Genomic DNA, 14677 nt, shown 5'->3' with positions numbered 1-14677 from the left:
ATCTCTGTGCCTCAGTTACTCATCTGTAAAATGGGGATTAAGACTGTGAGCCCCATGTGGGACAACCTGATTACCTTGTAGCTACCCCGATGCTTAGAACAGTGCTTGACACATAGTAAGCACTTAACAAATGCCATGATTAATAATGATATCTGGTAAGCGCTCACTAGGTGCCAAGCACTGTACTAAGCACTGGGGTAGATAAAATACAATAGACCTAACGCAATCCCTCTCTCATATGGGGCTTAAAATCTAAGGGACAGGTATTTCACGAACGAGGAAACTGAGATAGGGTCATCAGTAATTCCCACCTATGTATTCTCTCTAAGTGCTGTACAGTGCTCCGCATACAGTAAGCACTTAAATGTCATTACTTCTACTACTGTTACTTCTCCAAGGTCACACAGCAGGCAAGTGGCAGAGCCGTGATTAGAACCCAGGTCTCCCGACTCCTAGGCCCTTGCCCTTCCCACTAGGTCTCACTGCTCCTAGTGATTGCTTCATTCCAGTGACTCTGCCTTGGGGCAGCCTCCTTGGATCTCAGACTTGTCCTCAGAAACTCATTTGGAGTCAGAGCTAATTATTGAACATTGGACAGAACATCACTGAGCATCCACTCTGTGGAGAGCACTGTATTAAGCCCATGGGAGAGTTCAATAGACTGTAACTTGTCATGGCAGGGAACGTGGCTGCTAATCCTCTTGTAGTTTACTCATCCAAGTGCTTAGTACAGTGCTCTGCACAAAGTAAGAGCTTAAAAAATGCCACTAGGACTGATTGATTCAATAGAATAAAGAATCATAATCATGATAATGGACAGGAGGAAGTAATAGAGTATTAAAGATTTATACATCAGTGCTATCAGGTGGTTGGTGAATATCCCCAACTGCCCAAGTAGCATCTGGGGGAGATATGAGGAGGGGAGATGGTGGGTAATATTAGCATTTATTAAGCATTTACTGTGTGCAGAGGACTGTACTAATTGCTGAGAAAGAATACAGAGGTGGGAATTAGGTGGGGAGATGAAAAATAAATGCGAAGCAGCATGACTTAGTGAAAGGAGCATGGGCTCGGGATCAGAGGACCTGAGTTCTAATTCCGACTCCTCCACTTGCCTGCTGTGTGACCTTGGACAAGTGACTTAACTTCTCTGTGCCTCAGTTCCCTCATCTGCAAAAAGGGGATTCAATACCTGTTCTCCCTTCTATTTAGACTATCAGTCCCAAGTAGGACCTGATTATCTTGTAGCTACCCCAGAGCTAAGTACAGGGATTGGCACAGAGTAAGTGCTTAACAGATAACACTCTATTATAGTTTATTGATAATAATGGCACTATTATTATTCATAATAATAAAATAATGATAATAATGAGAAAAGACCTGGAAGAAAAGTGGTTGAAGGCAGAGAGATCAATGCTCTGCCAGATGTGAAGGGAGAAGGAGTCTCAGGCTGAATGGAGGGAGAGAGCAGTAGGTCGGGGTGGGAGAGATGAGGAGGCATAATGATTAGGTTGGTTTGAGAGGAATGAACCAGGTGAGCTGAGGTGTAGTAGGAGAAGTGTGAGGATAAGAAGCTGGGGGGCTGTCCTGATTAAAGCTGATGGTCGAGGGTTTCTGTTTGATGCAGAGATGGATGGGCACCATATTGGAGGTTTTTGAGGAGAGGGAAGATGTGGACTGAGCATTTGTGTTTTTAGAAAAAATGATCTGGGCAGCAGAGTGAAGTATGGACTGGAGAAGAGAGAGGCTGGAGATGAGTAAGCCAGTGAGGAGGAGGATTCATTCAATCAGTCATTCAATCATATTTATTGAGCGCTTACTGTGGGCAGAGAATGTGTTGACAGCAGCCAGCAAACGGACACATTCTCTGCCCACACGAGCTTACAGTCTAGAAGGGGAGAAAAACAAAGGCAACCATGTAGGGACATGAACCCTCAGATCTTTTGATGCAGTAGTCAAACCGGAATAAGTCAGATAATTGAACCTGTAAGTTGGCAGTTTGGATGGAGAGGAAAGTGGGGGTTGAGGGAAGGAATTGTGTCTTTTGTACTAGGACTGAGGTTCAGGTTAGGGTCTTGGGAGCACTGAGGTGTCTGCTTCATGGAGACAATGGGGACAGTGGCCATCACAGCTGAACTTCCAGGCTTGCCCAACCTAAGCCTCTGACAGCACTTGGGAGTTTCCCATCAGGACTAAAAAGACCCCAAATGGTGGCATTCTGGCCCTTTAGCTCTCCCAAATCTGTTCTTTCCCAATCCCCACCCCCGCTAAAATTCCTATTCCTGATTTGCTTCCATACTCAAAATGAACAGCTGGCACCTCTGGCTAGGGTTGGGACCTGGATTTGGATAAAGGTCTAAGGCTAGGGATAGGGCCAAAGATAGCGACAAGGATAGGGCTAGAAATAGGGATTTGTACTTGAATAGTTGTCCTTCGTATTCGAAGAAGACATCACTGATGGTGAAATTCTCCATAATGGAGAGCATTTGTTTGGGAGCATTTTGAACGATGTAAATGGCCATCAACAGATCATCTTGGGCTTGGGCCAGAGAGTAAGGGCTCCAGTTACAGTTGAAGAATCAAGTAAAAGAGGAACGGTGAAATGAAACCGAGAACGAATATCACCGTCAGACTTTCTCAAAATCCAAAGGTTGAGGGACTGCATTCACGTGACCTCTCTGAACTCAGTCATTCAATCACTTATACTAAGCACGCAGTGCAGAATCCTCTATTGGGGGAATATATGTACTAGTACTATTACTAAATCATAACATTAATAACAGTATTTGTTCATTTGTTCATTCATTCATTCGTATTTATTGAGAACCCCCTTTCCCCACTTTCCCTCTGCTCCTCCCCCCTCCCCCTCCCCTCAGCACTGTGCTCATTTGCATATATTTTTATTACCCTATTTATTTTGTTAACGAGGTGTACATACCCTTGATTCTATTTATTGTAAGTTGTCTTGTTTTTGTCCGTCTGTCTCCTCTGATTAGACTGTAAGCCCATCAATGGGCAGGAATTGTTTCTATCTGTTGCCGAATTGTACATTCCAAGCAGTTAGTGCAGTGCTCTGCACATAGTAAGCACTCAATAAATACTATTGAATGAATTAATGAATGAATGTGCAGAGCACAGTACTAAAGGGCTTGGAAGAGTATAGTATAACAATAAACAGACATATTCCTCGTCCAAAGCGCTTACCTTGGATCAAGCACTGTACTAAGCTCTGAGGTAGATATAAAACAAATATACAGCTGCCCTACATGGGACTCAAAGTCTGAGGGTGAAGGAGAGCAAGTACCTTAGCCCCATTGTTGCAGATAAGAAAATCGAGGCATGTAGGACAGGGACTGTGTCTGACCTGATTAATTTTTATCTATCCCAGTGCTTAGAATAGTCACTGACATATAGTAACTGCCTAGCAAATAAAAGCGTGGCTCAGTGGAAAGAGCACGGGCTTTGGAGTCAGAGGTCATGGGTTCGAATCCCGGCTCTGCCACTTGTCAGCTGTGTGACTGTGGGCAAGTCACTTAATTTCTCTGTGCCTCAGTTACCTCATCTGTAAAATGGGGTTTAAGACTGTGAGCCCCACATGGGACAAACTGATTCCCCTGTGTCTACCCCAGCGCTTAGAACAGTGCTCTGCACGTAGTAAGCGCTTAACAAATACCAACATTATTATAAGAAAAAGGGCAGAAAGACTAGTTACAGACATGTTTCCTATGCTTAAGGAGATTACAGGCTAATTGGAGAGTGAGGACTCTGTCCTTTCTTAAATCTGTCCGAGGGCAGGGTGATGCCGTTTACCCCTGGAAGGAATAAGCTATGTTCTTCTAGGCTGTAAGCTCCTTGTGGACAGGGAATTTGTCTACCAACTCTGTTGCATTGTACTTGCCCAAGTACTTTATACAGTGCCCTGTACACAATAATCGCTCAAGAAGTACCACTGATTAATGGATAACATTATACTGTGTTCTTTCCCCTACCTGTAATTTATTTTAATGTCTGTCTCCCCTCTAGGCTGTAAACTCCTCATGGATAGGGATCATATCTACCAATTCCATTGTATAGTACTCTCCCAAGAGGTTAGTACAATGCTCAGCACAAATAAGTGATTAATAAATACCGTCGATTGACTGAATGATTGATTGGCCCGGGCTGCTGCTTCACGGCTTTCTGTCAGTCAGGAGAACTGTGAAGGATCAGACTCACGCTTAACTGACAATTTCTGTGGTGGCAACTCCAGTGACAGGATAAAAGCCAGCAAAGAGAAAAAGCGTGTTGCCAGTTTTGAACAAGTAGAAATATTGATCCTGGGCAGGCTGAGACGCAAGTGTCTGTTATTTAAAAACGAGGCTTTTCCCTTGGGGTGAAATTGAGCTGGGGACTCTGGGCATGAATAAATAATGTGGCAGAGATAAAGCCAAGCGGTGCCGAGTTTAAAAATTGCCTTTATGGGACAATTCTCCTTGAGACACTCTGTGAGGAGGAGAGTAAACCTGGCAGGAAAATATAAAAGCTTTTTTTAAAAAAATAAAATTGTTCTCATGGCAAATATGGGCCCCAGATTTCTCATGCCCTTTCTCCCCCAGACCTCTCCCCCGATAGTGAATTGTCAAATTGGCGAATCGACCCCTGGGAATCAGGGAACATGAGGGGTAAAACTACTGACTGTGCTGGGGAAGGGGGGCTAGAGTTAGGATTTTCCCCAAAGAATCTCTGTCCCATAGGTAAAAGCACCCAGAAGAAAATAACCCAAATTTGTTTTAAATTACCAAAAATCCCATAGCATCCCCCTCTCCAAATTTAATATCCTTACCTCCAGTAAATCTTTAATCTCCCTACCTTAGGATTCTTGTATCCACCTCAGTGCTTAGAATGGTGCTGGATACTGTCTATTATTATACTGTACTCTCCCAAATGCTTAGGACAATGCTTTTCACAGAGCAAGTGCTCAATAAATATGATCAACTGACTGACATAGTAAACCCTTAAACAATACCATGATGATGATGATGATTTTATCTCCCAACTGCCCCTCCTGTACCACTAAGGACTTAAATACCCATAATCTCAGTTCCACTTAAGTACCTATCTTTACACTCTATTACTTTCTCCTATCTGTAATTTATCTTCATTGATGGCATTTTCGAGTGCTTACTAGGTGCAGAGCACTGTACCTAAGTTCTTGGGAGAGTACGATAAAACAGAGTTGGCAGACAAGTTCCCTGTCCACAACAAGCTTACAGTCTAGAGGGGGAGACAAGTGTTGATATAAATACATAATTTATAATATATCATTAATATATAACATAATAATTATAATATAATTACAATATGTAATTTATGAGTTAATTCTAACTGCATCTTGCTGGCTATGTGACCTTAGCAAGTCATGCAACTTCTCTGTGCCTCAGTTTCCTCATCTGTAAAAGAGGGATGAAATGCCTGTTCTCCGTGTCCCTCAGACAGTGTGTCCCATGTAGAACAAGGACTGTGTCTGATGTAATTACCTGGTACCTAACCCCAAGCTAGTACAGTGCTTGGCACGTAGAAGGCGCTTAACAATTACTATTAGTGTCATCATTTTCTCAGGGAAGACTTGCAAGCTTTGTAAATGGGAAAACCACCTGCCATCAAGCAGCACCTTGAATATTTCCTTGGAAAACCACACAAGAATAATATTAATCATAATCATGATATTAAAGGTTTACTATGTACCAAGCACCATACTAGGAAGTGAGAAATATTCAAGATATTCAGGTCAGACACAGCTCCTCTCCCACAATAGGTCTCGGAGTCCATGTGGGCACACAAGCCAGCATGTGCCAAAATTCAACACGTCTGTTTTGAGAACTCAAGGGCCCGGTTGCGAAAGAATCGCATTGGGACCTGAGTTTTCTCCACTGTGTTCCGTTCCTAACCCCTGGAGGGGCTGCAGAGAAAGGTCCACGGCTCCGACTGAGTGGCATCCCTCTTTCTGGGGCAGGGCCGGGCGCTAAGCTGCCTGCCAAGCTGTTGCCAGGCTCATTATGTTAGGCTGGCAGCAGGCTGAGAGCAGAGCCACAGATGTGGCTCACATCAGGCATACCAGCATGGGGTTCGCCGTTCCGCCTTGTTGGCGAACTCCCAGGCAGTTGGGGAGAAAAAGGAGAAGTCATCCCAACACCATTTAGCCAATTAGTTAGCAAAATGTATGCTTTCTGCTTGATTCGATTTAGCATGCTTGGGTTTCAATTGTTCTCTCCCCCATCTCTCCCCCCTCCCCCAGTCCAGCTCAGCTCCTAATATTTAGTTACAGTAGCTCTTATCTCTAGCTTAAAATGGATGTGTGTCAAGTGTAAAAGCACGGCCTAGAAAAGGCTAAATCCACAAACAGGCTTGCATAAATCCTCTGAAGATGTCGTCTGTGGGGCCGGGGAGTGGGAGAGGGATTGAAAGCCAATCATAGATGGAGTAAATTATTGCCTTTTCTTCAGCTGTAAAATGGGGATTCAATATCTGTTCTTCCTCCCACTTAAGCCTGTGCACCCCATTTGGGACAGGGACTGTGTCTGACCTAATCAACTTGTACCTACCCCGGCACTTAGAACAGTGTTAGACCCAGAGTAAGTGCTTAACAAGTACCATAAAACAAAACAAAACAAACACACAAGACAGTGGTGAGATGAAACAGCGACAAACAAAAGCCGGAATCTAATGTGTGTCTTCCGAACACCTGCAAAAGCCAAATTAAAAGTTCTTCCAGCTCTAATCTGCTCTAATGAGGCATCTTTAAATCAAGTGCTCTAGCTGGCACGTAGCTTGCTCTGCTACAAGAGCAGAGAGAAAACGACACCCTAAGAGGCTTGATCTAGAGGACAGAAGGCAGATCGTCAACCTCTGTCCAGCCCGGGCTGTTTTACACGAAGGAACTTCAATTCCTCCGCACGATAATGAAATATGATCCGAAGCAGCCCGGTGCCAATAAATCTAACGGGATAAAGGTCAGGTTTACATGGCTGGACAGGGGGCCGGCAAATACATTTGTTCCTGCAATGTCTCTCTTCTAAATGCCACCTTCTGAAGCACCTGACGCAGAAACACACTTTGGGGTTTGATGAGATGTCAGTTTCGCTCAGCCCTGATCAAATAAGATGAATGAAAGCGAAACAAGAACAAAAATATTACTTCTGTCATTTTTTTCTTTATGCATTACAGGAAGTGGGTCAGGCAGGGAGATTTCTCTTAAACAAATAGCAATCACCACACAATATCACCCATTGATCTGCCTCCTAGCAGGCAACAGCTTTCTAGATTGGAAGGACAAACCATTCAAATACCACAGGAGACCTGTAATTTCAAAGGTTTTTTTTCCTGCTCGCTCAGGGACCCCCAAACTCCACAGACCCCACAATTCCCCACAGCCACGGGTGAGAAAACATAGCAAACCAGATTTTCAGTAAGAAACTGTATGAAGGTACTCAGGCAGACCCACTTCAAGGGTAGTGGCGCATGATGTATGAAACAGGACTAGAATTTAACCAGAGACTTCAGGACCTTAGCCCCAAGCCCTTCTTTAAGGATGCTCTCCCCTCTCACCAGCCAAGGAGTTTATCTTAGTTACAGTTTTTCTTAGTTTCTCTTAGAGAAGCACTGTGGCCTAGTGGAAAGAGCACAGGCCTGGGAGTCAGAAGACCTGGATTCTAATCCTTGCTCCCCTACCTGTCTGCTGTGTGACCTTGGGAAAGTCACTTAACTTCTCTGTGCCTCAGTTCCATCATCTGCAAAACTGGGATTCTATACCTGTTCTTCCTCCTACTCAGACTGTGAGCCCAGCTGGGATCTGATCATCCTGCATATACTCTTGCACTTAATAGTGAAAGTGCTTAAAATAACACAAGTATCATTATTATTATTATTATTATTATTGCAACCAGTCAAAACCCCAGGGCCTTAGATGGCGGGGCAGGGCACTGAGGTTGAAGAAGTCTTTTTTTCTATGGTATATGTTAATTGCCTACTATATGTCAAACATTTCAGTAAGCAACTGAGGTAGATACAAGATAATTGGGTTTGACCTAGTCCCTGTCCGACATAAGGCTATGGTATTGAATCCCCATTTTATGGATGAGGAAATGGAGGCACAGGGAAATGAAATGACTTTCCCAAGATCACACAGCAGGCAAGTGGCAGAGTTGGAATCAGAACCCAGGTCCTCTGTCTCTGTGACTTGCCCAAGATCACACAGCAGGCAAGTGGCAGAGTCAGAATCAGAACCCAGGTCATCTGACTCCCAGACCACACTGCCTCAAACTACTGCAAACTCTGACTTGATTTGGGAGTACGTACAATGGCCCTAACACATTGTTTTTTCAAGAACTCTGACCTCCATCGCACTCCCATTTCTCATTTCTGAAAGGAAATAAAGCTGAGCTGGGATATTCTCTTTCTGGCACAATATTTGCATAAAACAAATATAATTGATATCAACGGAGACATAAAGGTTATGTAGCGGGCGGCCCCGTCATAGAGAGAGCAGGTACCTATAGATTTATTTGGAAGACTCGGAAAGAAATTGTCAGATGATGTTACAAAGAAACTCTCTGGAAAAAAAAGGTTAAAGACAGTTGAACTATCAAGGGAATGGATACAAAATATTGCATGGGGATTTAGAGGCAGGAAATACATAGAAACGTAATGCACTGTAAATTAAAGTCATTTATAAAGTCCAACTGGCACCCATACAGGAAGGAATGCTTTGTCAGCAGTTGGCAGGGAATCCTGTTATTTGTTGTTCATAGGAGAATGGGTTTATTCAAGGCTCATTGTTGTCAAAATTATAACATATTAATGAGTCCCAGGGACACCCTACTAAATTATTTTCCATAAAATGACTTTTAGTGTTTCATTAGCACCTGGTCAACCTAAAGAGAAACAGAAAGGCTCACCTACTCAATGGTTTGGATTTCCATCCTCTTTTTTTCATGGTATTTGTTAAGCACTTATTATGTGTCAGGCTTGGGCAGCTATAAGATAATCAGGTTGGAAACAGTCCCTGCCCCACGTAGACCTCATGATTTTAATCCCCATTTAACAGATGAAGTACCTAAAGGCACAGATAAGCTAAGTGACGGGCCCAAGGTCACAGATCAGACAAGAGGCTGAGGGGGAATTAGAACCCAAGTCCTCTGACTCCCAGGCCCCTGCTTTTTCCACCAAGCCATACTGCTTCTCAAGACATTGTGCCAGACACTCTTCCCCTTTTTGGTCCTAGGTCTTTCATCAAGACATTTTTTCTTTTAATATTATTTGTTATATGCCAGGCACTATACTAAACGCTGGGAAAGATACAAGCTCATCAAGTTGGACAGACCACATGGGGCTCACAGTCTTAATTCCCCTGTCAGCTGTGTGACTGTGGGCAAGTCACTTAACTTCTCTGTGCCTCAGTTACTTCATCTGTAAAATGGGGATTAAGACTGTGAGCCTCACGAGGGACAACCTGATTACCTGTATCTACCCCAGCACTTAGAACAGTGCTCTGCACCTAGTAAGCGCTGAACAAATACCAACATTATTATTATTATTATTAATAATAATTGCCATTTTGCAGATGAGGTAACTGAGGGGCAGAGAAGTGAAATGATTTACTCAAGGTCACACAACAGATAAGCGACAAAATTGAGATTAGAACCCAGGTCCTTCTAATTCCCAGGCTCATGCCTCTTCTACTTAGATGCTTCTGATACTTTTCTGAGCCAGGATTTTAACTTTGATACCTCCCTTTCTCTCAAACAGTAAACAAAGTCAGTCGATTTCAGGTCTAGGCAAATCCTGTGTGTTCTTCCTCCATGATAATTCCTGGATTCTCTGCTTCTTCTCCATTTAAATAGTCACCCCACTGGTCAGGCACTTGCAAAATCCCTGCTTGACCATGGCATGTCTCCTCACTGATCTCTTGTCTCAAGTCTCTCCCCTCTCCAGTCCATACTCCATCTTGCTGCCTTGATCATTTTTCATTGTTCAAATGGGGCCAAAGTCTCTAAAGAGTGTGGAGGAATTGGGAAGTAGGATTGGAAAGCAGCAAGAGTAGCTGAGCTTGTCCCTTAGGCTGCCTTAATGGTTTATTTTTTCATTGCTCCTGACTGTGGACAGGGATCATTTCTACTGACTCTGCTACATTATACTCTCCCAAGCACTTAGAACAGTGCTCTGCACATAGTAGGTACCCTCCTTCCTCATATCTAACAGACAAGTACTCTCCCCTGCTTCAAAGCCTTCCTGAAGGCACATCTCCTCCAAGAGGTCTTCCCTAAGCCCTCTTTTCCTTTTCTTCCACTCCCTTCTATGTCGCCCTGATTTGCACTGATGTAAATAAAGAAAAATATACACCTGTGTGCAGTTGATGAGATTGTCATAGGCTAGGCTGATGGGCTGGAGATCGAGTGGATTTAGTTGGGGAAAGTTTCCTGGAAAATGAGGTTCGAGCCAAGGTCAGCTGCATTTTTTGAATCCCAAGCATATGGTCTGGCATAATTATTGAGAATGCAAAAAAAAAGCATGAGAGGCAGCATGGCTTAATGGAAAGAGTACCGGCCTGGGAGTCAGTTGCTTGCCCAAGATCACACTGCCAGTTTCTTGCTGTGTGACTTTGGGCAAGACACTTAATTTCTCTATGCCTCCAATTCCTCAAATCTAAAATGGAGATTAAATACCTGTTCTCCCTCCTGTTTTGACTGTGAACCCCATCTGGGACAGGGAGTTTGTCCAGCCTGATTCACTTGTATCTATTTTAGTTCTTAAAACAGTGCTTGACACACAGCGCTTAACAAAAATAGTAATAATAATAATAAAGATAATTATTATGATGATGATTGTAAAGCAGTCAATGGGGAAGACTGAAAACTGAAGCAGTGTGGCCTAGTGGACAGGGTACAGGCCTGGGAGTCAGAGGACCTGGGTTTTAATCCTGCCTCTGCCACTTGTCTACAGTGTCTTCTTGGGCAAGTTATTTAATTTCTCTGAGCCTCAGTTACCACATCTGTAAAATGGGAATTCAATACCCGCTCTCCCTCCCACTTAGACAGCAAGCCCCATGTGGGACAGGGACTGTGTCCAACCTGATTATTTTGTATCCACTCCAGCACTTACTACAAGGCCGGATCCATAGTAAGTGCTTCATAAACAACAACAGAAGAAAGCAGATAGGTAAGGGGAAGAGAGCTGATTGAGTGCCTTGAAGTCAAGTTAGGAGTTTCTATTGGATGCAGAGAGGAATTGGCAAATTTGGAGGTTTTTGGGGAGTGAAAAATGTGGGTGGATTGACTTTTTAGAAAAATCTTCTGGGCAGGAGAGTGACATGTGACTGGAGAGGAGAGAGACTGGAGGCAGGGAGGTCAGTGAGGAGACTGATGCAGTAGATGAGAAGAGATATGCGGAGTGCTTAGATGAGCATGGTGGCAGGAAAGGTGAAGAGGAAGAAGCAGATTTGGGACAATCAATCAGCCAATCATTGGTATTTTTTTCAGTGCTTACCATGTGCAAAGCACTGGACTAAGCACTTGGGAGAGTGCAATGCAACAGAGTTGGTAGATCTGTTCCCTGCCCACACAAACTTAGTCTAGAGGAGATGTTGTGAAGATAGAACCAATCAATCAATCATATTTATTGAGCGCTCACTATGTGTAGAGCATTGTACTAAGTATTTGGGCAAGTTCAGTACAAGGGAGTTAGTAGACATGTCCAACAGGATTGTTGACCAGGGGAATATTCAGATTGAAAGAGTTAAGGATAATGTCAAGAATAATGGGCTTGAGAGATGGGGAAGATGATGGTGTTATTAACTGTGGTAGGAAAGTTAGGTGGAGAGGATTTGAGGGGAAGATGAGGAGTCAAGTTTTGGAAATCAATCAATCAATGGTATTTATTGAGCACTTACTTTGTGAAGACACTGTACTAAGCCCTTGGGAGAGTAACAATAAAAGAGAGTTGGTTGACACGTCCCTGTCCACAATGAGCTTACCGTCCAGAAGTTTGAGTTGCTTGGTTAAAAGTGTTCTGGAGTAAGGAGGAAACAAGATTCCAGAGGAGAGAGGTCAGGGATAGCAAAGTAGATTTGGGAATGACTTGCACAGAGGTGGTAGTTGAAGTTAATGTTAACTCTCCAAAGAGAGTGAAGGTACACTGAAAAGCAGCAAGAAGCAGCATTGCCTAGTGGAAAGAGCATGGGTCTGGGAGTCAGAGGACCTGGGTTCATTCATTCATTCAATAGTATTTATTGAGCGCTTACTATGTGCAGAGCACTGTACTAAGCGCTTGGGATGAACAAGTCGGCAACAGATAGAGACAGTCCCTGCCGTTTGACGGGCTTACAGTCTAATCGGGGGAGACGGACAGACAAGAACAATGGCACTAAACAGCGTCAAGGGGAAGAACATCTCGTAAAAACAATGGCAACTAAATAGAATCAAGGCGATGTACAATTCATTAACAAAATAAATAGGGTAACGAAAATATATACAGTTGAGCGGACGGGTACAGTGCTGTGGGGATGGGAAGGGAGAGGTGGAGGAGCAGAGGGAAAAGGGGAAAATGAGGCTTTAGCTGCGGAGAGGTAAAGGGGGGATGGCAGAGGGAGTAGAGGGGGAAGAGGAGCTCAGTCTGGGAAGGCCTCTTGGAGGAGGTGATTTTTAAGTAAGGTTTTGAAGAGGGAAAGAGAATCAGTTTGGCGGAGGTGAGGAGGGAGGGCGTTCCAGGACCGCGGGAGGACGTGACCCAGGGGTCGACGGCGGGATAGGCGAGACCGAGGGACGGCGAGGAGGTGGGCGGCAGAGGAGCGGAGCGTGCGGGGAGGGCGGTAGAAAGAGAGAAGGGAGGAGAGGTAGGAAGGGGCAAGGTGATGGAGAGCCTTGAAGCCTAGAGTGAGGAGTTTTTGTTTGGAGCGGAGGTCGATAGGCAACCACTGGAGTTGTTTAAGAAGGGGAGTGACATGCCCAGATCGTTTCTGCAGGAAGATGAGCCGGGCAGCGGGTTCTAATCCTGACTCCTCCATTTGCCTTCTGTGTGACCTTGGGCAAGTCTCTTAACTTCTCTGTGCCTCAGTTACCTCATCTATAAAATGGGGATTAAGACTATGAGCACTATCTCGGGACAGGGACTGTGTTCAACTGATTATCTTGTATCGACCCCAGTGCTTAGTACAGTGCCTGGCAAATAATAAGTGCTTAACAGATACCACAATTATTACTATTGTTATTATTATTATCAAAAAGAAAAGGTGATCCAGAACAAAGCATTAATAATAATGGTATTTGTGAAGCACTTATTTTGAGTCAAACACTGTTCTAAGCACTGAGGTAGATACAAGCTAATCAGGTTGGACAGAATCCCTGTCCCATATGAGGTTCAAATCTTTATCCCCATTTTACAGATGAGGTAACGGAGGCCCAGAGAAGTGAAGTGATTAGCCCAAGATCGCCCAGCAGACAAGTAACAGAGCTGGGGATAGAACCCAGGTCATTCTGACTTCCAGTCCCGTTAGGGCCACTTACCCTTCCCAGCTGGCAGACAAAGTGGCATCCACCCACTTCTTTATCCTCAGCTTGGGGTGGACTGTGACTCTTCTGAAAGACAAGGATGGAGGTGCCAAGGCTGACACATTGTCATCCCCCTCTCCAAGCTCTGTTTCCTACTTTGTTCTCCTCAGGGGAGAAATTCAGACAGGGAGATGCAAGGCCATAGCACCGAGTACAAAGCAGCCTTTCATTAGTGTTCCCAAGAGAACTTCAAGGAGGCCAAGTATGGGGGTATGAAGATGAATGCCTGGGTAGCATCTGGGGGGGGAAATTTCTAATGATTTGCAATTTACTCATCCCCTAAGGGAGTGTGTGTATGTGTGTGTCTGTGTGAGTTGGCGTGTGAAGTTGTACATATGGGTGTGTTTCTGTTTAAGCCCGTCAAAAGGCAGGGACTGTCTCTATCTGTTGCCGACTTGTTCACCCCAAGCGCTTAGTACAGTGCTCTGCACATAGTAAGCGCTCAATAAATACTATTTAATGAATGTAATTGCAAAAATTTATGTGAACATGTGCACGTGAATATATGTGTGGGTATATTTGCAAGTCTATGTTGTATCTGTGTGTGTGTGAGACTGTGTTGGTGTGTGATTATGTATGTGCACATGGGGATGTGCAACTGTGCTTTTGTGATTGTAAGCGTGTGTGTGTGTGTGTGTGTGTGTGATTGTTTGTATGTGCATGTTAATGTGTGGGCTTGAGTGTGTATCGAGGGTTTGTTTAATAGATCCAAGAGCTTATAACAGTTCCTGGTACATAGTAAGTGCGCGTGGCTCAGTGGAAAGAGCACGGGCTTTGGAGTCAGGGCTCATGAGTTCGAATCCCAGCTCTGCCACTTGTCGGCTGTGTGACTGTGGGCAAGTCACTTAACTTCTCCGTGCCTCAGTTCCCTCATCTGTAAAATGGGGATTAAGACTGTGAGCCCCACGTGGGACAACCTGATTCCCCTATGTCTACCCCAGCGCTTAGAACAGTGCTCGGCACATAGTAAGCGCTTAACAAATACCAACATTATTATTATTAACAAATACCATTTAAAAATATCATTATTATCTATCTATATTCCTATCTCTCTGTCTCTCTATCCATTCCTCTCTCTCTCTCTTTCTCTCTCTTTG

Source organism: Ornithorhynchus anatinus, chromosome 11, assembly GCF_004115215.2.
Source record: "Ornithorhynchus anatinus isolate Pmale09 chromosome 11, mOrnAna1.pri.v4, whole genome shotgun sequence".
In the NCBI taxonomy this organism is placed as follows: Eukaryota; Metazoa; Chordata; class Mammalia; order Monotremata; family Ornithorhynchidae; genus Ornithorhynchus; species Ornithorhynchus anatinus.
This window is presented reverse-complemented; position numbering follows the sequence as displayed.